The sequence below is a fragment of the Prionailurus viverrinus genome, chromosome B1 (genome assembly GCF_022837055.1).
Source record: "Prionailurus viverrinus isolate Anna chromosome B1, UM_Priviv_1.0, whole genome shotgun sequence".
Classification (NCBI taxonomy): domain Eukaryota; kingdom Metazoa; phylum Chordata; class Mammalia; order Carnivora; family Felidae; genus Prionailurus; species Prionailurus viverrinus.
Genome location: NC_062564.1, coordinates 95,031,921 through 95,059,500, shown reverse-complemented (window position 1 = coordinate 95,059,500; position 27,580 = coordinate 95,031,921). Strand labels below are relative to the sequence as shown.

Genomic DNA, 27,580 nt, shown 5'->3' with positions numbered 1-27,580 from the left:
GCTGGAATCAATGGAAGGCTCAATCACTTTTAGCCCTAGTACCTGCACTAAGAAGACTCAAACAGCTGGGGCTCTCAGACATGTCTTTCTATCTCTAGACATAGGATGAATCTCCATTGGGACTCATTGACATAAACATTGCTGCTCCTATACTACAGTGAATTGTCTTCAGGTGACACTTCACCACCAATGGCTGAGTCCAAGACTTGGGGTCCAAGTCTGTTCCCATCGCCTCACTGGAGATAACTCTGCAATGTGGTTTATGTTCAGAGCTCTTCCCCAGAGAATCAGGCAAAAGAGGGACCATAGTTGAGAATACATCCTTGTTTGTTCCCTTCTCCTTCCCTGACTTCACTTCCTTACAGGTTACTGCAGATGAGTGCCCTGAAGTTAACTGTATGCTTCTGAACCCCTCTCTTGAGCTGTTCCCTAGTAAACCCAATCTAAGACATAGGATGAAAGTGCATGTAAAACATCAGGAAAAAAAATCCCTTATTAGAATAAACAAAGCAACAGACTTTTTTTTTTTTTTCTCACTGGAAACTTTGGAGAGATACTATATTGACTCTTCCTTAATATTAATTAATTTGTTCTAGAAATATAGTTCTTTGGACTTTCCAAGTTTCCATTAACGCCTGCTCTTCATAATGTTTGACACTACTTTTGTTGAGATCTCTATACAAAAAAAATCCCTATCTCTTGTACCACTCATCCATCTCAATTAGTTGAGTTTTATTCTAGCCTCTCTTTTCACACATGAAGCATGGGACACACTTTTCAATAAAGTGTCTCAGCATCAACAGTTGTTATAAGAGATTCACACTAAGCATAGATTTAGACAGCTTTCTACAGACTGTGCCATTACTTTCAAAGTAGAGGCTAAATATATCACTTGCAAATATATTCTCCCATTCAGTAGGTTGTCTTTTTGTTTTGTTGATGGTTTCCTTTGCTATTCAATTTTTTTTATTTTGATGTAATGGAATCTAAACAATATTCAAATTTTTTTTTATTTTGATGTAATGGAATCTAAACAATAACAACAGCAACAAATAAACAAACAAAAAGCAGAATCAGAATCAAACAAAATACAGAGAACAAACTGGTGGTTGTCAGTGGGGAGGAGGTACGGGGTTGGCAAAGTAGGTGAAGGGGATAAGGAGATGCAGGCTTCCAGGTATGGAATAAATACATGATGGTGATAAAAGACACAGGATAAGGAATACAGTCAATTATACTGTGATAGTATCAGGACAGATGGTAGCTTCATTTGAAGTGAACATAGTGTCATGTATAAACTTGAATCACTGTGTTGTACACCTGAAACTAATGTAAGATCCTGTGCCATCTGTACTCAAATTAAAAATAAAATAAAATAAAATAAAATAAAATAAAATAAAATAGAGGCCAAATTTACATTATTGCATAAAATGAAATAATATTTGATGATTTAAATGAACTTTAAGCAAAACTGAAAAACTTAGAAAGTTAAGTTTTCTAAATGGGCAATAGATACATTCTACCCCTTTACAGAATTTGGAAAATATTTCTCAGAAAGAAAAGGCAAGAAGAGCAAAGTTGAGGGTCAGAATAGGTGTATAGGGTAGCAGATAATTCCACTTATGTTTTACTATGGGAAACATTGTAGGTACATTAATCTTCTCTTCAAAGGTCTCCTAACTTATCACTCCTTTTATACTCTCCCTCCTTTTCATGCTTACATTTACCAGGGCCAGGAAACCAGTCACTTCTCTGACCCCAAGGCACTGATTCACACACTCACAGCAGAATACCCTAAGAAGGCACTTGCCCACTGAATCCCCCTGTTGTAATCCAGCATCAGTGTTCTGTAGCAACTCTTTCTGGCCAATTGTTAGGGAAAAAATGCATTTTGTGTACAATGTATTTTAAACCTCCCTTTTCTTAAGACAGTGAGAGCAAAGGAAGAAAGTTAATGATTGATGACATCTATAAAAACTGAATGACAGTATTTTAATCTTTCAGGTTACACTCATATTCTGAAGCAATAATTTCTTAACTCACAAAATGAATTTCATCAATGACGTTATTTTAAACCTTCCAGTTAAGATGGTACTTTGAAAAAATATTTTCTTTACCTATAAGGTGGATTGAATCAGGAATTTTACTGAATTTATGAAATAGTTCCTACTTTTTTTTAAAAAGATAAAATGTGGGAAAATGTGGTATGGAAGTCACAGAAGTGCAAAGTTATTTTACTCTTTAAAATAAAAATAAGTGAGGGGCACCTGGGTGGCTCAGTTGGTTAAGCATCTGACTTCAGCTCAGGTCATAATCTCACGGTTTGTGAGTTTGAGCCCCGCGTTGGGCTCTGTGCTGAAAGCTCAGAGCCTGAAGTCTGCTTCAGATTCTCTGTTTCCCTCCCTCTCTGCCCCTCCCTTGCTCATGCTCTGTCTCTCAATAATAAATAAACGTTAAAAAATTAAAAATATAAAAAGTAAAAAAAAAATAAGTGAACATAGAAAAAAATGAAACATATAACCCTCACATATAAAAAAGAGAATAGATTTAATGTTAATGGTATAGTTTGGGAACAGAAATTTTGACAATTAAGGACAGACCTCTTACTCGTCACTTTAAAGATAATGTAGTGAGTGGACAAGATTCCAGTAATTAGAAAAAAGGGCTAGAGGTGGGGTAGGGAAACCAGATAAAATGATACAGCATGTTTCTTTAACCCAGTGGAGGTGTGGGATTTGCTCCATAGCTAATCTGGAGCTGTTTGGCAATTCTGGAGATGATTTTGAGTGTCACAACTAGGAGTGGGGACATTAGTTTCATTTAGTTGGAAGAGACCAGGGATGCTGTTAAACATCCTACAACACACAGAATAATCCTTCCCAACACAGAATTATCTGGCCCCAAATATCAATAATGCCAAAGTTTAGAAACCTGTTCTAAGCCAAGGCCTCTCTCTCCCACCAACAGAAAATTATAATCAAGGAAAATTATTATATTGAGAGAAATAAGTCACTAATATTTGCCTTCTGGTTTTTTTGTTTGTTTGTTTGTTTTTTGTTAATTTTGCCACATACCAATTTAGATCCCAAACCATGGGGCCTTTACTTATGTGATCCTAAAGGTGGACCAATTTTTTTTCAAAAAACAGACATGAATTGTATTATACATTTGGCCCATTTCTGTACCTATTCATCATGACATCGCTGTGTTCCAGTAGGGGGATGATTTGTCCCATCATTTCTGTTCTAAGGAAAACCTTTCTGGACAGCCAGTCTATAGCTCTCATAGCCTCAGGGTGGCTCCTTGGAGTGGAAATGGGATTACACCAATACTTTTCCTCCCAGGTTAGCTTTACCTCCAGGCTTTTCATTATTGTTTCTGTCTCCTATAAGTAGTATGTGCATGTTTTAAGAATCCCCCTGAAAAGTAACATTGGGTGGCAATTTCTCTTATTTTCCTAAATTCTTATTAATGGTGGTCTTGGTAGGCCCAGAAAATTTTGCAATAGATAAACAATTAGTTGTCAATTTGAGCCGAGAAACCCCCATAAAAAAAGCAGTTAAATTTCCCTGGACGATCAGATATATTTTTCATAAGAATTGTCTTTGCTATAACATCCAAGAGCAATGACTGTTTACTCTAGGCAGGCAGTGTTACAATTGTTGTAAAGCCCGATCCCATAGAGGATTATGTATAACTTGCAATTGGTATTGTGAGAAGGTTCAGCTAGTGAAGAATTCCTATGACGGTCATAGTCCTTGTTTTGTTTTTTGTTTTTTGTTTTTTGTCTTTTAGACATGCCTTGGGGCAGGTAATACTATGTTGTATATATAGCCTTCCTTGTATGTATTGATAAGTGGCCAGGGAAGAGGTCCTTGGTAAGATATCCTTGGCCACTTGGTTAATGTAATGTCTTTGCATACAAATAAATGAGGCTTATACCGGAGGGGAAGAAAGATCATTATAATTAAGAGGAAAAGAGATCAATACTTGTAAGGGTATATATTGTTGGCAGAGTTTGCATTTATAATCATCCCAGGGATGAGGAAAAACTATAATTTTATCTCTATAATCCTATAGGGTTTGTTAATATTGACACTGGATTACAGAGTTTTTAATTTGATTGCACCAATCATGAACATCCTGGTTGTAATACTAGGTGCATACTATCTTTGGACACTCTTTTAATGATACTCATTAGGTAGTGGCCCATTTCTCTATTTGTTTGATGGCACTAATTAATAGTAGTGGCTTATATATGATTTGAAGTAAAAGTTAGCCCAAACAGTTTAAAAGGCATTTAAAAATAACACATGGTGATTTATAGGAACAGCTAATGCGAGTAGTGGTAGACATACAAGGAAGAGTACTGTCCTCAGTGCTGATGTATGTGATTATGTTAATGATGGGTTTTGGAGTGGTGGGGGTTCAGAGCTGATGGTCAAGAAAGAATTCTTGAGATGTCTTTGATGGAAAAAGGGTGATTTTATTACAGCACAGGGACAGGACCTGTGAACAGAAAGAGCTGCACTGAGGTTGTAAAGAGTGAATGGTTACATAATATAGAGTTAGGAGAGGTAAAGTCCAAAGGAGGCTTCCAGAAGGACTTTGATATGCTAAATAGGACTCCCAAGATACTTGAGGCCTTGCTATTGTCAAGCTAAAGTTGTTTTTCTCCTAGTAAGGCATTAATATTAGGACAGTAGGGGGTTCCTGGAGAAATGTTGTACTCTGTATTTGCCTCAAGTATTTGTCAATGGGCTATAGGTTATAAGGAAATTTAGTTTTCCAGTCATTTCCTTCTTGCCTTTGCTCCACATATCACTATGGAGAGGAGGAGGATTTTAAGGTCTCCAGGAAATGGAGATATTTGTAAACTGATGGAGACTCTATTAGTTTAACCATTTGTTTTCTGTCTTTTCCTTCATCCTTGGGCAGCCAGGAATGCCTGAGGAATGCCACACATATCCCACCTGGGGGAGGGCGGCAGTAATGCTAGCTTGTGCTTGGCCCTCAGCTTGCCTTATGGTCCCTTGTAATTATTAATCAGATCCTTCTGCCCACAAATGATCTCTGACTTTTACCTCCACACTGTTGCTGTGCCCCTTCCTTATCTGAGAAGTTTTCATCCTCAGCAGTGTCAACTACATGTCTTTTGACAGATCACTCTAGTCCTGGTAATTTGCATCCTACTGTTGACAAGGAATGTCTGAAAACTGATGGAGACTCATGTCTTGCATGACTGTGATCTCTATCAGTTTACCATTTGTTTTCTCTTTTTCTTTGTTCCTGGGTATCCAGGAGTGCCTGAAGAATATCACACATATCCCACCTGTACTTTTCCCTCAGCTTGCCTTATGTTCCCTCATTAGGATTAACCAACACAACTAAGCAACAACATGGTTCCTATTATCCCCAGTGTGACCCACGTTGTGTGACTCCACGTGGGGTACATGTACTGTGCTGTTTTCAGACATTCCTTGTGTCCTTCTTCTAGGAGCTCAGCTGCCTCGATGATGAGTTTGCTCAGGACAAAAGGGAAGCTTGGCTTAACATTTTCCTGCCTACCCCCCCCCCCCCAGGATCCTGAGAGTCTCCTTAAACACTGAAGTTCCTTTGCATACCTCCTTTATCTTTTTTTTTTTTTTTTACTTTTTAATTAATTTATTTATTTATTTATTTTTATTTTTTTTATTTTTTTTTATGAAATTTATTGACAAATTGGTTTCCATACAACACCCAGTGCTCATCCCAAAAGGTGCCCTCCTCAATACCCATCACCCACCCTCTCCTCCCTCCCACCCCCCATCAACCCTCAGTTTGTTCTCAGTTTTTAAGTCTCTTATGCTTTGGCTCTCTCCCATTCTAACCTCTTTTTTTTTTTTTCCTTCCCCTCCCCCATGGGTTCCTGTGAAGTTTCTCAGGATCCACATAAGAGTGAAACCATATGGTATCTGTCTTTCTCTGTATGGCTTATTTCACTTCGCATCACACTCTCCAGTTCCATCCACGTTGCTACGAAAGGCCATATTTCATTTTTTCTCATTGCCACGTAATATTCCATTGTGTATATAAACCACAATTTCTTTATCCATTCATCAGTTGATGGACATTTAGGCTCTTTCCATAATTTGGCTATTGTTGAGAGTGCTGCTATGAACATTGGGGTACAAGTGCCCCTATGCATCAGTGCTCCTGTATCCCTTGGATAAATTCCTAGCAGTGCTATTGCTGGGTCATAGGGTAGGTCTATTTTTAATTTTCTGAGGAACCTCCACACTGCTTTCCAGAGCGGCTGCACCAATTTGCATTCCCACCAACAGTGCAAGAGGGTTCCCGTTTCTCCACATCCTCTCCAGCATCTATAGTCTCCGGATTTGTTCATTTTAGCCACTCTGACTGGCGTGAGGTGATACCTGAGTGTGGTTTTGATTTGTATTTCCCTGATAAGGAGCGACGCTGAACATCTTTTCATGTGCCTGTTGGCCATCCGGATGTCTTCTTTAGAGAAGTGTCTATTCATGTTTTCTGCCCATTTCTTCACTGGGTTATTTGTTTTTCGGGTGTGGAGTTTGGTGAGCTCTTTATAGATTTTGGATACTAGCCCTTTGTCCGATATGTCATTTGTGAATATCTTTTCCCATTCCGTTGGTTGCCTTTTAGTTTTGTTGGTTGTTTTCTTGGCTGTGCAGAAGCTTTTTATCTTCATAAGGTCCCAGTAATTCACTTTTGCTTTTAATTCCCTTGCCTTTGGGGATGTGTCCAGTAAGAGATTGCTACGGCTCAGGTCAGAGAGGTCTTTTCCTGCTTTCTCCTCTAACGTTTTGATGGTTTCCTGTCTCACATTTAGGTCCTTTATCCATTTTGAGTTTATTTTTGTGAATGGTGTGAGAAAGTGGTCTAGTTTCAACCTTCTGCATGTTGCTGTCCAGTTCTCCCAGCACCATTTGTTAAAGAGGCTGTCTTTTTTCCATTGGATGTTCTTTCCTGCTTTGTCAAAGATGAGTTGGCCATACGTTTGTGGGTCTAGTTCTGGGGTTTCTATTCTATTCCATTGGTCTATGTGTCTGTTTTGGTGCCAATACCATGCTGTCTTGATGATGACAGCTTTGTAGTAGAGGCTAAAGTCTGGGATTGTGATGCCTCCTGCTTTGGTCTTCTTCTTCAAAATTCCTTTGGCTATTCGGGGCCTTTTGTGGTTCCATATGAATTTTAGGATTGCTTGTTCTAGTTTCGAGAAGAATGCTGGTGCAATTTTGATTGGGATTGCATTGAATGTGTAGATAGCTTTGGGTAGTATTGACATTTTGACAATATTTATTTTTCCAATCCATGAGCAGGGAATGTCTTTCCATTTCTTTAAATCTTCTTCAATTTCCTTCATAAGCTTTCTATAATTTTCAGCATACAGATCCTTTACATCTTTGGTTAGATTTATTCCTAGGTATTTTATGCTTCTTGGTGCAATTGTGAATGGGATCAGTTTCTTTATTTGTCTTTCTGTTGCTTCATTGTTAGTGTATAAGAATGCAACTGATTTCTGTACATTGATTTTGTATCCTGCAACTTTGCTGAATTCCTGTATCAGTTCTAGCAGACTTTTGGTGGAGTCTATCGGATTTTCCATGTATAATATCATGTCATCTGCAAAAAGCGAAAGCTTGACTTCATCTTTGCCAATTTTGATGCCTTTGATTTCCTTTTGTTGTCTGATTGCTGATGCTAGAACTTCCAGCACTATGTTAAACAGCAGCGGTGAGAGTGGGCATCCTTGTCGTGTTCCTGATCTCAGGGAAAAAGCTCTCAGTTTTTCCCCGTTGAGGATGATGTTAGCTGTGGGCTTTTCATAAATGGCTTTTATGATCTTTAAGTATGTTCCTTCTATCCCGACTTTCTCAAGGGTTTTTATTAAGAAAGGGTGCTGGATTTTGTCGAAGGCCTTTTCTGCATCGATTGACAGGATCATATGGTTCTTCTCTTTTTTTTTGTTAATGTGATGTATCACGTTGATTGATTTGCGAATGTTGAACCAGCCCTGCATCCCAGGAATGAATCCCACTTGATCATGGTGAATAATTCTTTTTATATGCCGTTGAATTCGATTTGCTAGTACCTTATTGAGAATTTTTGCATCCATATTCATCAGGGATATTGGCCTGTAGTTCTCTTTTTTTACTGGGTCTCTGTCTGGTTTAGGAATCAAAGTAATACTGGCTTCATAGAATGAGTCTGGAAGTTTTCCTTCCCTTTCTATTTCTTGGAATAGCTTGAGAAGGATAGGTATCTCTGCTTTAAACGTCTGGTAGAACTCCCCTGGGAAGCCATCTGGTCCTGGACTCTTATTTGTTGGGAGATTTTTGATAACCAATTCAATTTCTTCGCTGGTTATGGGTCTGTTCAAGCTTTCTATTTCCTCCTGATTGAGTTTTGGAAGAGTGTGGTTGTTCAGGAATTTGTCCATTTCTTCCAGGTTGTCCAGTTTGTTGGCATATAATTTTTCATAGTATTCCCTGATAATTGTTTGTATCTCTGAGGGATTGGTTGTAATAATTCCATTTTCATTCATGATTTTATCTATTTGGGTCATCTCCCTTTTCTTTTTGAGAAGCCTGGCTAGAGGTTTGTCAATTTTGTTTATTTTTTCAAAAAACCAACTCTTGGTTTCGTTGATCTGCTCTACAGTTTTTTTAGTTTCTATATTGTTTATTTCTGCCCTGATCTTTATTATTTCTCTTCTTCTGCTGGGCTTAGGCTGCCTTTGCTGTTCTGCTTCTAGTTCCTTTAGGTGTGCTGTTAGATTTTGTATTTGGGATTTTTCTTGTTTCTTGAGATAGGCCTGGATTGCAATGTATTTTCCTCTCAGGACTGCCTTTGCTGCGTCCCAAAGCGTTTGGATTGTTGTATTTTCATTTTCATTTGTTTCCATATATTTTTTAATTTCTTCTCTAATTGCCTGGTTGACCCACTCATTCGTTAGTAGGGTGTTCTTTAACCTCCATGCTTTTGGAGGTTTTCCAGACTTTTTTCTGTGGTTGATTTCAAGCTTCATAGCATTGTGGTCTGAAAGTAAGCATGGTATAATTTCAATTCTTGTAAACTTATGAAGGGCTGTTTTGTGACCCAGTATATGATCTATCTTGGAGAATGTTCCATGTGCACTCGAGAAGAAAGTATATTCTGTTGCTTTGGGATGCAGAGTTCTAAATATATCTGTCAAGTCCATCTGATCTCATTCAGGGCTCTTGTTTCTTTATTGACCGTGTGTCTAGATGATCTATCCATTTCTGTAAGTGGTGTATTAAAGTCCCCTGCAATTACCACATTCTTATCAATAAGGTTGCTTATGTTTATGAGTAATTGTTTTATATATTTGGGGGCTCCGGTATTCGGTGCATAGACATTTATAATTGTTAGCTCTTCCTGATGGATAGACCCTGTAACTATTATATAATGTCCTTCTTCATCTCTTGTTACAGCCTTTAATTTAAAGTCTAGTTTGTCTGATATAAGTATGGCTACTCCAGCTTTCTTTTGGCTTCCAGTCGCATGATAAATAGTTCTCCATCCCCTCACTCTCAATCTAAAGGTGTCCTCAGGTCTAAAATGAGTCTCTTGTAGACAGCAAATAGATGGGTCTTGTTTTTTTATCCATTCTGATACCCTATGTCTTTTGGTTGGTGCATTTAATCCATTTACATTCAGTGTTATTATAGAAAGATACGGGTTTAGAGTCATTGTGATGTCTGTATGTTTTATGCTTATAGTGATGTCTCTGGGACTTTGTCTCACAGGGTCCCCCTTAGGATCTCTTGTAGGGCTGGTTTAGTGGTGACAAATTCCTTCAGTTTTTGTTTGTTTGGGAAGACCTTTATCTCTCCTTCTATTCTAAATGACAGACTTGCTGGATAAAGGATTCTCGGCTGCATATTTTTTCTGTCTAGCACCCTGAAAATCTCGTGCCAATTCTTTCTGGCCTGCCAAGTTTCAAAAGAGAGATCAGTCACGAGTCTTATAGGTCTCCCTTTATATGTGAGGGCACGTTTACCCCTTGTTGCTTTCAGAATTTTCTCTTTATCCTTGTATTTTGCCAGTTTCACTATGATATGTCGTGCAGAAGATCGATTCAAGTTACGTCTGAAGGGAGTTCTCTGTGCCTCTTGGATTTCAATGCCTTTTTCCTTCCCCAGTTCAGGGAAGTTCTCAGCTATTATTTCTTCAAGGACCCCTTCAGCACCTTTCCCTCTCTCTTCCTCCTCTGGGATACCAATTATGCGTATATTATTTCTTTTTAGTGTATCACTTAATTCTCTAATTTTCCCCTCATACTCCTGGATTTTTTTATCTCTCTTTTTCTCAGCTTCCTCTTTTTCCATAACTTTATCTTCTAGTTCACCTATTCTCTCCTCTGCCTCTTCAAGCCGAGCTGTGGTGGTTTCCATTTTGTTATGCATTTCGTTTAAAGCGTTTTTCAGCTCCTCGTGACTGTTCCTTAGTCCCTTGATCTCTGTAGCAAGAGATTCTCTGCTGTCCTGTATACTGTTTTCAAGCCCAGCGATTAATTTTATGACTATTATTCTAAATTCACTTTCTGTTATGTTATTTAAGTCCTTTTTGATCAGCTCATTAGCTGTTGTTATTTCCTGGAGATTCTTCTGAGGGGAATTCTTCCGCTTGGTCATTTTGGATAGTCCCTGGCGTGGTGAGGACCTGCAGGGCACTTCCCCTGTGCTGTGGTGTATAACTGGAGTTGGTGGGCGGGGCCGCAGTCAGACCTGATGTCTGCCCCCAGCCCACCGCTGGGGCCACAGTCAGACTGGTGTGTGCCTTCTCTTCCCCTCTCCTAGGGGCGGGATTCACTGTGGGGTGGTGTGGCTCGTCTGGGCTACTTGCACCGTGCCAGGCTTGTGATGCTGGGGATCTGGCGTATTAGCTGGGGTGGGTAGGCAAGGTGCTCGGGGGCAGGAGGGGCAGGCTTAGATCGCTTCTCCTTAGGTGATCCACTTCAGGAGGGGCCCTGTGGCAGCGGGAGGGAGTCAGATCCGCTGCCGGAGGTTTGGCTCTGCCGAAGCGCAGAGTTGGGTGTTTGCGCGGAGCGAGCAAGTTCCCTGGCAGGAACCAGTTCCCTTTGGGATTTCGGCTGGGGGATGGGCGGGGGAGATGGCGCTGGCGAGCGCCTTTGTTCCCCACCAAACTGAGCTCTGTTGTCAGGGGGCTCAGCAGCTCTCCCTCCCTTTGTCCTCCAGCCTTCCCGCTTTCCGAGCAGAGCTGTTAACTTATGACCTCCCAGACGCTAAGTCGCGCTTGTTGTGGGAACACAGTCCGTCAGGCCCCTCCGCTTTTGCAAGCCAGACTCGGGGGCTCTGCTTGGCCGCGAGCCGCCCCTCCGCCCCGGCTCCCTCCCGCCAGTCCGTGGAGCGCGCACCGCCTCGCCGCCCTTCCTACCCTCTTCCGTGGGCCTCTCGTCTGCGTTTGGCTCCGGCGACTCCGTTCTGCTAATCCTCTGGCGGTTTTCTGGGTTATTTAGGCAGATGTAGATGGAATCTAAGTGATCAGCAGGACGTGCGGTGAGCCCAGCGTCCTCCTAAGCCGCCATCTTGCCGCCGACCCCTCCTTTATCTTTGACCCCCAAATATATGTTGGCAATTTTACTCTAAGCATATGGCCCCTGACACACATCTGAAAGGTCTCATGACTGAGGTTTTACTAAACAGTAATAAATGACATTTTCTTTTTTTTTTTAAATTTTTTTAATGTTTATCTATTTTTGAGAGAGAGAAAGAGACCATGAGTGGGGGAGGGGCAAAAAGAGAGAAACAGACACAGAATCTAAAGCAGGCTCCAGGCTCTGAACTGTCAGCACAGAGCCCAATGTGGAGCTCCAACTCGTGAATCATGAGAACATGACCTGAGCCAAAGTTGGACACTTAACTGACTGAGCCACTCAGGCACCCCATAAATGACGTTTTTAATCACAGCTAGCCTCCCAAGGTCCTGGAAACCTTGCTTCCAAAGTTCCTTAGATACTTACGCTGTGCCAACCTGAAAGTATATAATAAATCAGTCTTCCTATCCCCAGTGCAGCTCTTTCTGCCCATGGATCCTGTCTCCATGCTTTAATAAAATCACCAATGACACCTTCAAGAATTCTTTCTTGGCCATCAGCTCCAAACCCACACCATCACTTCAAAACCCCATCAAAATGATATGGTCAACGGATGAAAATGCTTCTTTCTCCAGATAGTGGTTGATGGGTGCATTTGGCTTATGTTGGATGATGAGAGAATGCAGAGTGAGGATGGTCCCATCATCAGTAGTTCACAGCATTTCCTTATTAGGACCAAGGAGAAAGTGGCCAGGCTCTGGAATTTTGGTAAGAGAAGAGGGAAAAGTGAAAGCACTAGGTGGTTGTTCCTTTGCTCTGCCCTATAGTGTCAGGGTTCCCGTGTTTATGAAAACTGGAAATTAGATGTGTCTGGTATGGGTATAAACACCAAAAGAGGTTGCAGTATCTCTATTAGTAGTCTCTTCAGTTATTATCTATTTAAATATGGTGTAGTTATGCCATATTATGTGTGTGTGTATGTAAGTGCTTAGAATAATCAGAATTATGAATGGTATTTTTAACTATTTGAGGGACCATTGGGGCAGAGAGAGAAGGAGAGAGAGAATCCCAAGCAGGCTCCATGCTCAGTGCAGAGCCTGACATGGGACTTGAACTCATGAGCCATGAGATCATGACCTGAGTTGAATCAAGAGTCAGATGTTTAACTGACTAAGCCACCCAGATGCCCCTCAGCTTCCCTTTTTATAAAGCTATCACAGTCTTGAGAGAAAAATATGCCCAAGGAAACACAACAAAATAGCTATCTACTTAAGTAGACTACTATTATTTATGAATATCATTAAACAATTACTTAATAAAAGTTTATAATTAGAATTCCACAGTATCTTAATAATCTACCATGATAAAGTAGATTATAACAACCATACATGGATGGTTCAATGTTATAAACTCTATAAACATAAGTCAACCATATTATTAACTCAAAGGGCAAGAATATCTGACGAGTTCAATAGATACCAACATTGGAAAGGGAAGGTAAATTGGTTATCTTTACAGATGACATCATGGTAAATCTGAATAACACAAAAGAATTATGTTTTTACAAAATGATATAATGAGAATATTAATAGTTTATTGATTATAAATTAGTGTATTCAATTCAATAACTTGTCCTAAATAAAGAATAATCACTTAGGATATACTCTGTAGGAAATGAGAAAGAACAGAAGGAAAGATGTAAAAAAAAATGAAAAGCTGTACTTTCTTTATCATAAGAAGATTCATTATTTAAAGAAAAATAATGCTATCTAAATTATTGGATGTATTAATATCAAATCACCAAAAAAAATTGTGGTGCTTTGATTTCAATAAAATTATTTTTTTAAATTTATTTATTTATTTTGAAAGAGAGAGAGAAGGCACAAGTAAGGGACAGTCAGAGAGAAAGGAGGGAGAGAGAGAGAATCCCAAGCAGGCTTTGAACTGACAGTGGATTTTTGGTAAGAGACACGGGGCTCAAACTTGTGAACCATGAAATCATGACCTGAACTGAAGTCGGATGCTCAACCAACTGAACCATCCAGGCATCAATAAAATGATTCTTAATTTTATCTGAACATAAATATACTAAACAAGTATTAAAAGTGATGAAAACAGCTTGGAACTGCAAAAAAGGGGCATATATTCTCTGGGGGGAAAAAAGAGTAGGAGTTAACTTGGTGAATATGAACAATGCTTAGAGAAAAAGGAGCAGGGCCAACCAGTGGCTTGAGTGCAGTGAATGTGCCTAGACAGGCGGGGACCAGAGTACGCAGTATCTTGTAGGCACAGCTCATAGTCTTTCCCAGAGAAGAATGTGAAGTCACCGAGATATCTTCACCAATAATAGGATGGGATCAGAATTTGCTTTGAGAAGATCATAGCCATAGTACTTAATAAAAGAAGTAAACATGGGTAAATTAAGACAAAAAAAAAAAAAAAAGGACATGAGGAAGGCCCAGCAGTTTGAAAGGATAGTAGGTTTTTGAATAATTGTTTTAGAAAAGTCTTGCTATTACACCTCAAATAAGGAATTTAAGTTAGTTGGACACAAAATCTTTTATTTCTCAATGCCTTTTGAAAGTTGCTCTAATGCTTTTTGGCATTCGATATAGTGGAAAAGTTTTGAATTATATAGATTTTTGTTCATGTGTTGGGAATGTGTTATTCTTTTCAATATGGATGCTTATAATTTTTTTTAATGTTTATTTATTTTTGAGACAGAGAAAGAGCATGAACGGGGGAGGATCAGAGAGAGAGGAAGACACAGAATCCAAAGCAGGCTCCAGGCTCCGAGCTGTCAGCAAAGAGCCCGATGTGGGGCTCAAACTCATGGACCGTGAGATCATGACCAGAGCCAAAGTTGGAAGCTCAACTCACTGAGCCACACAGGTGCCCCAGCAATATGGATGCTTATAATATTTGACCTCAAAATCATAATATAAAATTTTTACCAGGATATATCCAGTATAGATATCTTCTTATAGTTTTCCAAATACATGTTAAACACTCTTGGTTTTCACACATAGACTTACTTTTTAGATTAGAAACCCTATTATTTTGCAATAATAGTATTATTCTTCTCTACAGTTTATTTTTTTTTTATTTTTTAATCTATGGTCAATCTGTTTTTAACATTAGTAAATAAAATTTATGTTAGTATTTTAGTTGTTTTATGTTTTCCCTGTTTTCTTACTCTTTGGCTTCTTACTATTGGGATTTTCTACCATTTATAGTTTGCTACTTATCATCAATACTATGATTTAATTTTTGTTTTCTTTGGTTTTCATTTTAATGGAGTCATTCCTTGATTTAAGTTGTTATATTATATCACTTTTTCTTTTACAGAGAACACAAAACACTTTAGAAGATGTCTCTAGAAAAGTGTTTTTAGACAAGAGTGGTTTATTCCAAATATTGTGCTCATTACTGCTCTGTTCCTCTGTAGCAGCATTTATTTCTTATAAGCCCTATGTTATTATTGTCTATTTCTCTATTTCTATCTCTTATATGTTTTAAGTAAAATTATTATTTTTGGACTTTCTGAAGTACTTCTAATAGTAAATCCTTACCCACATCAAATCAAATGAATGAATGCCAGAATTAACTATACATTTAGAGGCAGAAGAGAAAAATCAATAAGATTGCATGAAATAATCATAAAACTATATATAACACTTGTGTTTGAAATGTAGAAAATAATCATTACCTTGCTCAGTAGATACAGTTATTTAAGAACAACAACATAAATACTGACAGACTTTCTCCTTGACCAAACTTTATTCAGGTTCCTCTGAGCCCTCTTTTTGATGAGGACTCCACCTTGGCTCAGATTCTTGCTGTGGCTGCATAGCCCAGTTTTAGCAAAAATCCTGTTAAATGACTTTAACAGGAATCCCCCTACCATTGATGTCTCCTTTTAGTAACTTTCCGTCTACTAACCCCTCCCTGCTCCTTGGCTATAAATCTCCATTTATCCTTGCCGCATTAGGAATGGAGCCCAGTTCTATAATGAGGTCTCTTTTTCCCTATTGCAATAGTTTCTGAATAAAGTCTGTTTTTATCACTATTGTCCAGCTCCAGTTTTCTTTAAAAGTACACTTTAATAACGTATGCAAGGATACACTGAAACTTGAGACAAAATGCTAAAAGAATAGGAAATAAAAGTAGAAAATGCTTTTTACAAATGGAATTAGCTTTGCTTCTCTCATGGGGAGAATAAAAACAAACACAAACAAACAAACAAAAAACAGGGCAAAATAGTTCAGGAAGAGCCAGAACAGTGGGGCTCAAGCTGCAATGTCCTCCAGAAAACCTTGCCTTATTAAGCTAATTGGTTTCTGTTTGCTTCCTCTCTGGCCCCAGGTGCTTTCTGCTCTGCTCTGTAGGCAGTCCCAGTTTTTCCAGGAGGGTGTGAGAGTATTACTCAGTGTGCTGTAAATACTCAGTAAAAGCTAACTTCCTAACTGCCTGGAGCTGAACTGACTTGCGCCACAAAGCTGTAGAATTGCTACATAGGGGCTAGAGAGCCAGGTGGAAGACTGCAGCTCCTTGTTCCTGTCTTGGAGATCTTTTATTGGCTACTCGTGTAAGAGTGGCCAAGCTGGTTTAACAAAAGGGAATAAGCACTGTCCTATTTCATTCATATTAAGAGAATTAAAAAACACACATCTCTCCCAGGGTGCTTTTACACTTATTTATACCAGGATATGCACTACCTCCATTATGCACACATAATTTTCATAATTGTTATTTTTAATAACAAAGAATGGATGAATGTGTCTTTTATTATCGTTATAAACATACTCTTCTTAAAATTGATTGAGCATTACATTAAACTTCATGATTTAAAAAAAAAAGTGTTGTTTTGGAGAGTTCATCTGTACACTGAAAAATAATCTCCATAGAACTAGTTTTGTGAACAAGATTGGTTTAACTCTGATTGGTTTAGCTCTAAATCAGACAAATATTTCAAATAGAAATATTAGAGTAGTCACAGTCTATCTCTGCTGTTATGCGTAATCTTCTGGGAATAGAATGAACATTATACAAAAATGTGATTTTTGAGAATGTGAGTTACAAAATAAAAAGATTTTAACTTTGTTTTATCTGGAATATCTTCCTAAAACTATCATTTTTTTCCCATCTTCTTAGGAACTTGTATAGCAACTCTAAGTGAAGTTACACTATTAAGCGGCTAAGAGTTCATTGTATGCAGTTAGGCAATAGTACCTTTATACTCTGTCAAAACATATTCTTTAATCATGAATGTCTTTCACATTTATTTTTTATTTTTATTGTGGCTGAGATTAGAAAACAATTTATGATTGAAATTTTTATGCAATGGATTTTTAGGTCTCCTAAATACCTTACTTGATATTCCAAAAATGCTATTCTATATTTGAGTACTGTAAACACCATCTAGATAGAAGTCTTCTTAGAATAGAAACAGATTGTTTGACATTTGGTTGTTCTTTATTTCGATAAAAGTGATGCATAGAAAAAAGTTTAGCTTTAAAAACATTTGGCAAGTGAGCTTAGAAAAAAAGCCCATTTTGCTCAAGGGTTTGGGCAAGCTTTAGTATTAGACAAAAAAGCTGGGATTGATAATGGAAATAGCAAGAGGTTACTTTCTTCATTTCTCCAGGGCTTATAAAAAGATCAGTTTTCACACCAATACTTACTGAACAAAAATTAATAATTTCACACACTCTTTTTACTACAGGAAAGAACGGCAAGATCCCAGTGTTTCTGAAAGTGGGGTCCTCATGGCTCTGTATTATTTAATAATAAGATAGCAAATAGATTTTGATGCAAGTTCAATTTTGGGGTATGCCAAAGAAACTAGAGTTAACAGCTAAATAAATAAATCATGTTCAATACCTTAGTTGAGTTTAACAAAATGTATTTAGGTGGTTAAAAAGGTTGCTGGGGACACTGTAGGTAAGGTTTCTAAATGTAATTGGGAATGTCACAACGAGTCATAATGAAATGTACAACTGTGGAGATTTATGCTTTGCACCAGACATTCCTAATGCATGGTAGAGTTACACATGAAAAAGCCTTCAGTGTCAGTTATGGAATTGTACGATAAAGAAAAATTCATTTTTCTATTCCTTTATGATAACACATTTTAATGGCTCTAGCTATATGAAAGCATTTTTAATACAAAGACCATGAATTATATGAACCATGCATGAGAACTAACTGGAAAAAAGTAATTTTCAGTATGCTAATGCTATGCTGTAGTGCTTGGAATGGAGCAGTCCAATAGAAATTTAATGTAAGTCCTACGTGCAATGTAAAATTTTCTAATATCCACGTATAAAAGAATAAAGAGAAACAGGTGAAATTAGTTATAACAACATATTTTATTTAACCCCAAATATCCAAAATGTTATATGACTTTAACATGCGATCAATATAAAAATTATTGAGATATTTTACTTTTTTTTTCTATACTTGTAACTCTGGTGTGTATTTTATACCTACAGCACATTTTAATTTAGACTAGCCACATTTCAAACACATATTGGATAGTACAGGCATACACAAGAATACCTATGTTACTTCTTCATTTCATTTCCGTACTATGATTGTTCTCATAAATTTGTATGCATCTGTCATATTAAATAGTGATTAAAAGCAAAAATTTCACCTAAGCCTGGGTTATTTCCTGGTAAAACTTAAATATTTACTCATAAAAATTAACATTTTTCAACTGGAAATGCTTGATTTGTTTATAATAGTTGAATACTGAAAGGCATAGCCTCCAAATATCATTTTTATATTAATGGATTGTCCTAACATAAAAGTTTTTCTCTCCTGTGTATATGAGGTGTTTTAATATTTCCTTAATGTATAAAATGGATATATAGTCAAACTATTTCATAGGAGATATGCTTATAATTGAACTTCCATGAATCCACATGTATCTCCTCTCTTTTCAAAGGATTGAAGGATTCCTCCTCTCAGGAACACTAAAAAACGATTTAATTTACCTGCCCATTCTCTGTCACAGTATCTTATCTTACTGAATGACACTCTAATTCCTTACCTTGTCTGTCACCACTCATCACGAGATAATGAGCTGACCCTTTTCTGAATAGGTAGCTGGAGCTAGAGATAGCACTGAATGTTTGTTGATGAGAAAAGTGGATAACAGGTACGTGTTTAAGAGATGGGCAATACCTGGACAGGGACAGAATAAATGTGGGTGGTCCATGCGGACAGTGCTTCCAGCTCAGCCAGGCGATGATGAAGGGAGAATGGAGAATGAAATCACAATGACTTACTCATATCGCCTTAAAAAGCATGAGACAACTGGTTTGGCTAAAACAAACAAAAAGTCCAAAACACTAGCCACCCTCGATATAAGTAAAGGAAACTTGAAGTGGTTAATAGCAAATATCCCATCTCACAGTTAAGGTCCATTGTCACATTTATTAACTGAATTCAATTCATTAGAAATAGTTAAGTTCTTAAATTTAAAAGTTCAAAATCACCATAAACCCATAGGCTTTTTATTTCCTATCAACATGTTCATTTTGTCCCAACAGAGTAGCTATATCTGCTATTAACCATTTTAATTACCACTTTAAAGTTTAAATGTCATCATAATGGACCACATTATTTGAAAATTTAAGCATTCTATTCTTTCAAGGTTCATTAAATACAAACACTTCAAGTCATAATCATAATACATAGGTCAAGAATTTGTACCCTTATTTTGAAAGTGGTAATTATTCTTCTCTGTTATCTATTGCCAAAGCAGAATGGAATGAGTTAGTGTCAGCCCTTGAAAAATAAGTATAATGACTTGAAAAAGTAATAGATAATTCTCTATATAAGTAAGAAAACTTTATGGTAACATATTAAAATGTTCATTGAAAGACTATAAATATTAACTGTCCATTTTAGGTCAGGAATTACAATTGGTAAAATCAAAATATAAAAAACAAAAAAAAAACAACTGAGACATAATTTTATTATGAAACAACATTGTGTATTATTCACACATTTAATAGTATCTTTTTGATACCCATTTTTCACAAGTTGCATATACCAAAACTTCCATGTTCAGAAAGAGTAGAAATCAACTAGCAGCTATTGTTACTAGATTAATGGTATATCCATAAAAGTCAAGACTAATTTATCCACCCCATAATTAAAAAACTACAGCTTAGCTTCTAAATGGAAACAGAACAAACAAAACAAACAAACGAGAACCCCTCAGAATGATTGTTTTAACTACACTACGATGTTTTAAGCTTGTGTTCATATAATGTTACCGATTTCAGCAGGATCCTTGGACGCCCATGAATCTCACCATTAAAGGGGACCCAGAGCTTCACAACATGAAATGACATAGGGATATGCAGAAAACACTGATCTTGAAGAGACATTTGAAATCATCTAATATATATCCTTTATGTTACAGATAAAGAATATCTGGTAATTTTGTTTACTAAATAACTTTACCCTCCCAAGTTCTATATTCACTCCTTTCATTAAAAGAGAATTTTAGATTTCCTTGGGGGAAATTGCCTCCTATTATCAATTCCTGTGTTTTTGGTAGCCAAAATCTACCTCTCCTCACCTCCAGAAAAGGGAACTAATTGGCTTAAGCCATCTTGCTGGCCAGAGTGATTTTACCAGGCAGAAGCATGATTTGTGACTGCATAAGCCAGCCTCAGGACTGCTGTCCAACTGACTGTTGAGGGGAAAAGCCCTCTTCTTTTTCCACTGAGCTTGAGAATATGAAGATCTGGGATCTGAATTCTTGTGGTCATCTTTCAAATATGCAAGGGAGATTGAGTTTAAGAAGAAAGATAACACGGAGTTGTTGTAACTACTAGTTATCATTTGTCCAGCCACTGCTCCATGAGGAAATTCTGATCCTGCTGTCCCTGAAGCCGATCTTATATCTGAACTTTTTAATTAGAGAAGAAAATTAATTCATTTTTTTTTTTTACTCAATACAGTTCTGGTTTGGTTTTTTATTACTTCCCATGGCAAGAATCTTAGTTGGTTAAAGATATCAAACATTATAAATCTTATCAAGGTCTTAAAATGGCCCACAATTAAGTTGTGTTGTGGAGGTTACTGTAGGGGCCAGAGTCTTTTCTACTGGCTTTCAGTTTATTGTTCTTGAATCCATAAAAGGTTGTATCCCTCAGTTACCTAAGATGCTTCCAGAGTGTGGAATGATGGCTACCTGGGGAGTCTTGCCATGGCATCTGGGGACCAAGATTTAGTTTATTTATTGCCAATAACTTCACTAGATGGGAAAGACATTCATGTCTCTCCTTAATGGTATACAAAGTGTGGTTTTGGATCTTCTGGAATAAAAACACAGAATATGAGGAAAGCAATAGGAAAGTAAGCAACAAAAGACAAATAATAAGTTCAAAAAGTGTAACAGATTTCATCAGAGTTCAAACTATTCTCTTTCCCTCTGCAAGGTACCATTTCCCTGTAGCTCCTTTCTGCAAAAAGATTATACACCCTTGCTCTGCAAAGCTTAGTTGTGGTCATGTGACCTCATCTGACCAGGGAAACACTGTCAATGTGATGGTAACGTTTATGGACAACTTGGTTAAGCTACAGTACCCAAGAACTAAAACATAAATTTGGTATTCCTGTGAAGAGATTTTGTAGATATGATTAGCACCTACAATCAGTTGACTTTCTGTAAAGGAGATTATCCTGCATAATCCTAATGGCTTGAGCCAATCAGTTAAAAGGCCTTAAAAACAGAACTGAGGTTTCACTAAAAAAGAAGAAATTTTGCTTCTAGACTGTAGTGCCAGCTCTTGAAAGAAATTCCAGGTTGTCCAGCCTGCTCTTCTTGACAGACCCCTTTCTTCCACTACAGATTTCAGACTTGCCTAACTAGTGAGATGAATCTCCCTCTCTGTCTGTCTCCTATTGACTCTGCTTCTCTGGAGTAACCTTAAGTGACCCAGCTTCAGGCAGAAGTTTTAAGGACCAGCAGTAAGTGGTGCTCATCTCTCTTTTCTTTCTCTCACAAGTTCAACAATGTTGCAAAATAAAATCACGAGTCAACCAACTAACCAAAGAGCATAAGTCAGAGACTCAGGGATTTAAGTAATCTGCAATGGATATGTAGGTAGTGTTAGAAAAAAATAAATTTTTATCTTTGCAAACTACTGAGGTTTTAAGGTTGCTTCTTGTTACATTATATTTTAGCTTAAGCTGACTGATTCAGGAAATGAGATAGAATATGCACAGAACTGAACTCCTCTATCTTCTTTGAAAAATCTTATATATGTATAGTCTGCTTTATTTCAGTTAATGTTAATGTTAATATGAAGTCTGCTTTGTGACCAAAAACCTATGTTTTTGATCTACATGTGATCTTTGTGGCCTCATGATTAGACAGTTTACGGAGGCTTGATCTGGCAAGACTAAAGGTAGAAAACTGCCCTATGCATCCCAGACGTGGGGCACTGCCAGTGCATTGCAGTATCTGAATGGAGTTGCAGTCAAGGATTCATCCCCCTCCCCCCCTCCCCCCCATGACCCATGTTCTTACACATATGCCTAGATCAGGAGGCTCCAACCAGAGGGTCCTCAGTGATGCCTTCCCCAGTGCCCCTGCCAAGACCTCCTTATTGGGAGAAGAGGAGAAAACCATAGAGATATTTTTCCCCACTCTGACTCTGAATTGTCCACCCCTGGTTCTACTCCTTCTCCTTCCCAGGAGCTGGGGTCCAAAACATGACAAAAGCCTGTTGTTGGGGTCTCCATTAGCAACATAATGAAACCCAAGTCTGTGTGAATCCACTTAACCCTCACCAGGAGTCATTCCCTGGGAAAAAAGGAAATGTTGAGGAACAGCATCTACTGCCTGATAGCCTCTTGATTATGGTCTTGTGGTGATTAAAGTCTTGGTGGTTACTTTCATTTTGACATTGTATCTGAACAGATTGCTCTACCCTTGGCAGCTCAGCTCTCTCCAGCTCAGTACAACTCGTTAACAGTCACAACTATCTACAGATGTCATTAAGTCATTTTTGGCTCCTTTATTTTTCTCATTCTCACATCTAACCCACCAGGGAATAATATTGGGATATATTTGAAAGTGATTGTGATCATTTTCATCACTTCTGCTACCATCCTTGTGGGCCCAGGCAACATTATCTCTCACCTGCATTAGTATTAGTGAAATTGTAGCACTACCATTCTCTTGGTTCCTACTGTAATCTAACTGAAGACTATTCTCAAAACAATAGCCATAGTGATCCTGTGAAAATGTAACTCAGATCATGCTACTTCTTAGATGGAACCCTGAAATAGCTTCTTATTTCCTTAAGAGTAAGAGCTGGCATCCTTACAATGATTGGCAAAGTCCTACATGCTCTGCTCATCATCTCTCTGACCTTGTCTTTTACATTTCCTTCCATTTTGCCTGCCAGCTTCTCTTCTGTACCCATCTATCAGATTAAATCCTGGCAATTCTTTAGTCCTTTCCTTGAAAGCCATACTACATTGCAGAATAATTTGATAAACCAATCACAGACAATGGCTTATAAGGCATAATGTATCACCTGTAATAGATCATGTTTAATTTTCACAGATGCTCTCATTGTCTAACTCAAAGGATGTCTCGTGCAGCAATTTCAGTCAGTGATACAGGGCCAGATGGGTCACAGTATGAAGAACAAAGACCTTTCAGGTCATATTTCTAGTCATAACTCATAAGCAAATTATACATAAAAAGAGCTATGAGTAAGCAAACATCATGGATAAGGTTTTTTTTCCCTTAAATTATAGGAATATACTTGACATTTTGGATTACTTTTTAAGGAATCAGTTTACATAAGTCAGTGGACATATTCATATTAGTATGGGAATGCCAGGGGAATGCACCCTTGTATGGAATCTATTTTATATTATACTCAAAAGCATATTACATATACACGTATCTGCACATATGTATTAAGTTATAGAAAATAAAAGGGTATGTATACTCTACTTTAATTACCAAGTGACAACAATTTGACAAAGTTCAGAAAAGCTAATTTTTCCAAATGGAAAGATAGAGAAAGCTAAGATGAAATTAACTCCATATTTCTATTTCTAATTCAAAAACAAAATGTCATTACTTCTAATTTAATCACTTGTGTTTTAAATTAGTATATTTTAAATTTTGGCAACTTGAACAAATTATGATTTGTATTACAATTGTGGGGACCTGTAGAATGACTTAGACAATCAGACTGGATCTTATCTGCTGTCTTATAATCTATAATAAGTGGAGAGATTAAAAATTCAGTCCAACATCTCTTTCAAAAATAAAGAAAAGAAAAGAATTTAGTTTACCCAGACTCTTTACTTTGTCCCATATCTAAGTATTTATACAGATGTTAAACATTAGATTTTCCATTATGTTGATTGATTCCAGTCATCTTAAGATTATTCCTCTCCATAGATGTCAGCACAATGGGTTTTTAAAAAGCTGTTGTTCTGAGTGATGATCATCAGGGGAAGGAATACTACATTTCTAGGAGAATTTTAGCATTTCTATAAAATGTAAGATTTGCTCATAGTGGTGGAGAGAAATGTATAATAACATCAAACATATGAAATCCTTGTAATGAGGTCTTGAATACTTGATCATAGGGGGAAAAAACCTAAAGAGAAATTCTTTCAGAGTATTTTATGTAGTTAAGAAAAAAAAAATGTTTCTCAGTGCTGTTGTAGTCCTCAAAACACAGTGAAGGTCACTGCAATAGGAAATGTCTCTGCTGATTTAGATAAATGTGGCCTCATTCCAATATACTCTGTTTTTCCTTTTATCCAATTGAAAACCTACCACAGGTTTTTACTGTAGGCTGTCAGACAGAGCACAAATATTTCATAAACCGTAGTGGGCTTATTAAGTTGGCACCAATTTTAGCCTTTAGGGCAGTTTACTTCATGTTTTAAAATGCTCTCCTCCCTCCTTTATTTATTATGGAACATACAATACAGATGTTGCTGTTTTGATGACCTAATGTTAATGGTACCTCCCTATCCATGTGCTGGTATTAGTACACAGATCTCAGCTTATGGATTGTATTGCAGGAATGCAGGTAGATATGGAGATGCACGGTTGATGAGTAATTTACATTTAAAAATACCCAAAATAAATTGGCCTTTTAAAAATTTGATGATTCTAATGTTTAATTTATGCCTATGCTGTCTGCTTGTCATAATAAAATAAATAAGGAAAAGTCAGACATAAAAATCATGTGATGAAAAACTTTGGAACCTAAAAATCCTTTTTTGAGGGATACTCTAAGCCAGACACTGTTAGATGAACTTAAACTATACTCAATCTTTAATTTGTATAAATTGAATCCTTCTATGTGAGGGATTATTATTATTATCATTAGACAGGAAAATTAGGTAACTTTCCCAAAGCCTCGTATCTACTGTGTATCAAAGAGAGATTCAAACTTGGATACAATGATTCCAGAGGCTAAACTCTTAACCGCTGTATCAAGATCAATTTGGATAAAATGTAAATGAAGAAGTAAACTAAAATTAGTAATAGATGAAAGAAAGTTGGAGGTAAAAGACTAAAGAAGGATGCATTGACCAATAAAAAGTAGACTAAAAATAAAATGTTCAAAGTAATAGAGAAAATGCAAAACAAGTTTAAGAAAATAAGTTTAACAAAACTTTAAAACAAGTTTAACAAAATAAGGCAATTCATACTAAAAGTGTTAACATTTTATTTGAATTAGATCACACACACTTGCAAAAGACTGTTAAGAAAATGAAAACTGTGTTAAAAGAAAAAAAATAGTTTAGTAAGTATTAAAAGGAAGTGTGCATCCTAACACGCTGACCTAATTCAAAAGCAAAAAAAGATTGCACTGTGGTCTGGATTCTGGGTCTCTGCTTGGTTCCTTCATTCTCTCATGCACGCAAGTGCTCCTTAGAGAGGGGGAGAGAGGATCCAAAGTGGGCTCTGCACGGACAGCAGACAACTCTGTGTTGGACTCTAACTCACAAACTCAGGAACTTAGGAACAGTAAGATCATAACCTGAGCCGAAGTCAGATGCTTAACTGACTGAGCCACCCAGGTGCCCCCTTAAACACATCTCGAGTGCTTTCTAAGCCTTCGGCACTGATGCAAGCCCTGGAGATCCAGGGTAAACCAAGAAGATGCAGGAACCTCCCCACATTGAGTTTATGTTCTCCTTGTTATGGAGGGAGACAGGTAATAGACACATTTGTAAGTGAAATGAAGGGTTTTAAGTAAGCGCTGTGGGGAGAAGTGAGGTGGAGGACTAGAGTGCTGGTGGTTACCATGCTGGACAGTGATCAGGCAAGTGGTACTTCAGGAAAGAACTAGAGAGGCCGTTTGGATATGTGGGAGAAGAATATTTCAATCAGAAAGAACTGGAGATTACCTTCCCTGGGCCTGGCATGTGTCTGAAGTCCTTCAAAGAAAGCAAAGAGGCCATATGGCTAAAGCAGCAGTATTACTCTCCTCCATAACAAATGACCATAAATGTGGTGGCTTAAAATAATAGAAGTTCATTCTCTCACAGTTTTGGAGAATGGGATTCTGAAATCAAGGTGTTAGACCATACTCTCTGGAGACTCCAGAGGAGATTCTATTTGCTGCCTTTTCCAGATTCTGGTAGCCACAGGTGTTCCTTGGTTTGTGGCCAGATCTCTCCAATCTCCTTGTCTTCACATAGCCTTTACTTTGGTGTGTCTTTCTCAAAGCTCCCTCTGTTTCTCCAATAAGGATACAGATGATTGCATTTATGGCCCTCCCAGATAGTCTGGAAGAAGCAGATCTTCCCATGACCCTTCCCATGATCCCTTCCTCATTACTAATCACCTCCTTTGTCCTATAAAGTAAAATTTACAAGTTCTGATGATTTGAGATGCATAACTTTTGGGAGGGGGACATTTTTCAGCCTACCACGGAGGTCAATTGTGCTAAAAGCCAAGCAAGTGAGGAGAGAGCAGGGGGAAAGTGGGCTGGGAGCAGAGGCTGTAGATGACGTGATTACACTGGCTTTTACTCTGAGTGAAATGAAGACACTGGACAACTTGGAGCACATAACCAACATCATCTGACTTCTTGTTTTAAATGAACACTCTGGTCCTGTGGTGAGAACAGATTGAGGAGGTCAAGAGTGGAAGCAGGTGACCAGTTTGAAGTTCTATTGTAAGTATCTGGGTGACAGATGTATACTGGAGTGAAGGGCGCTGGGGAGTGATGGAAGCAGTGAGAATGGTTCCATTCTAGATATTATTTGAAGGAGTTCTGACTTCTCAAGAACTCTGGCTATATTTTGAAACTGGAGCACCATTTTTCAGGAGGTTCCTGACAGAATTGGCTCCTGGGAAAATATCCTCACCATGGAGAGTCGCAAGATGAGAGAGGCTTTGGTCTTTTCCTAAGGATGTCAACATCTTACATCTTACATTTAATATGTATATGAAGCTCTTTAACTCAAAACCTGGCAGTTGACTTCTCACATAAGAATATTTTAGAAGTATGTACTCTCACCTGTCTATGGATTGAGCTAATAAATGAACATTTAGCATTGTATGAACCTAGCAGATCCAGAATTCCAAGTCACTAGTGGAAATAAATAATAAGTACATAGTCAAATAAAATAAATAATAATATAATACACAAATAACAAGTAAGTAAAATAAATAAATAAATAAGTAAATAAGACACAAATAAATAATAAAAATTCTGTGATCATGAGGAATGGATTCGAATAGAATTAATAAAATAAAATAAATGAATTAGCAATAAATATAGAGCATCATCAGAGCCTTTCTTTTGGCACTTCCTGATCTGGGGAACAAAAAGTGCTGTAGAGTTGGGGTGCCTGGGTGGCTCAGTTGTTTGAGTGTCCGACTCTTGGTTTCGGCTCAGGTCGTGATCTCACGCTTCGTGAATTGAAGCCCCACAGCAGCCTCTCCAC

At 37.7% G+C, this 27,580-nt stretch overlaps 1 long non-coding RNA gene across 1 annotated transcript in view; it reads left to right on the top strand.

The window, feature by feature from the left end:
* Positions 1 to 14,378, top strand: part of LOC125164923 (uncharacterized) — a 123,946-nt gene extending 109,568 nt beyond the window's left edge. The window contains exon 5 of the long non-coding RNA XR_007151873.1: positions 14,327 to 14,378. This is a non-coding gene — a long non-coding RNA (uncharacterized LOC125164923). The remainder of the gene's footprint in view (positions 1 to 14,326) is intronic.
* Positions 14,379 to 27,580: the final 13,202 nt, after the last annotated feature.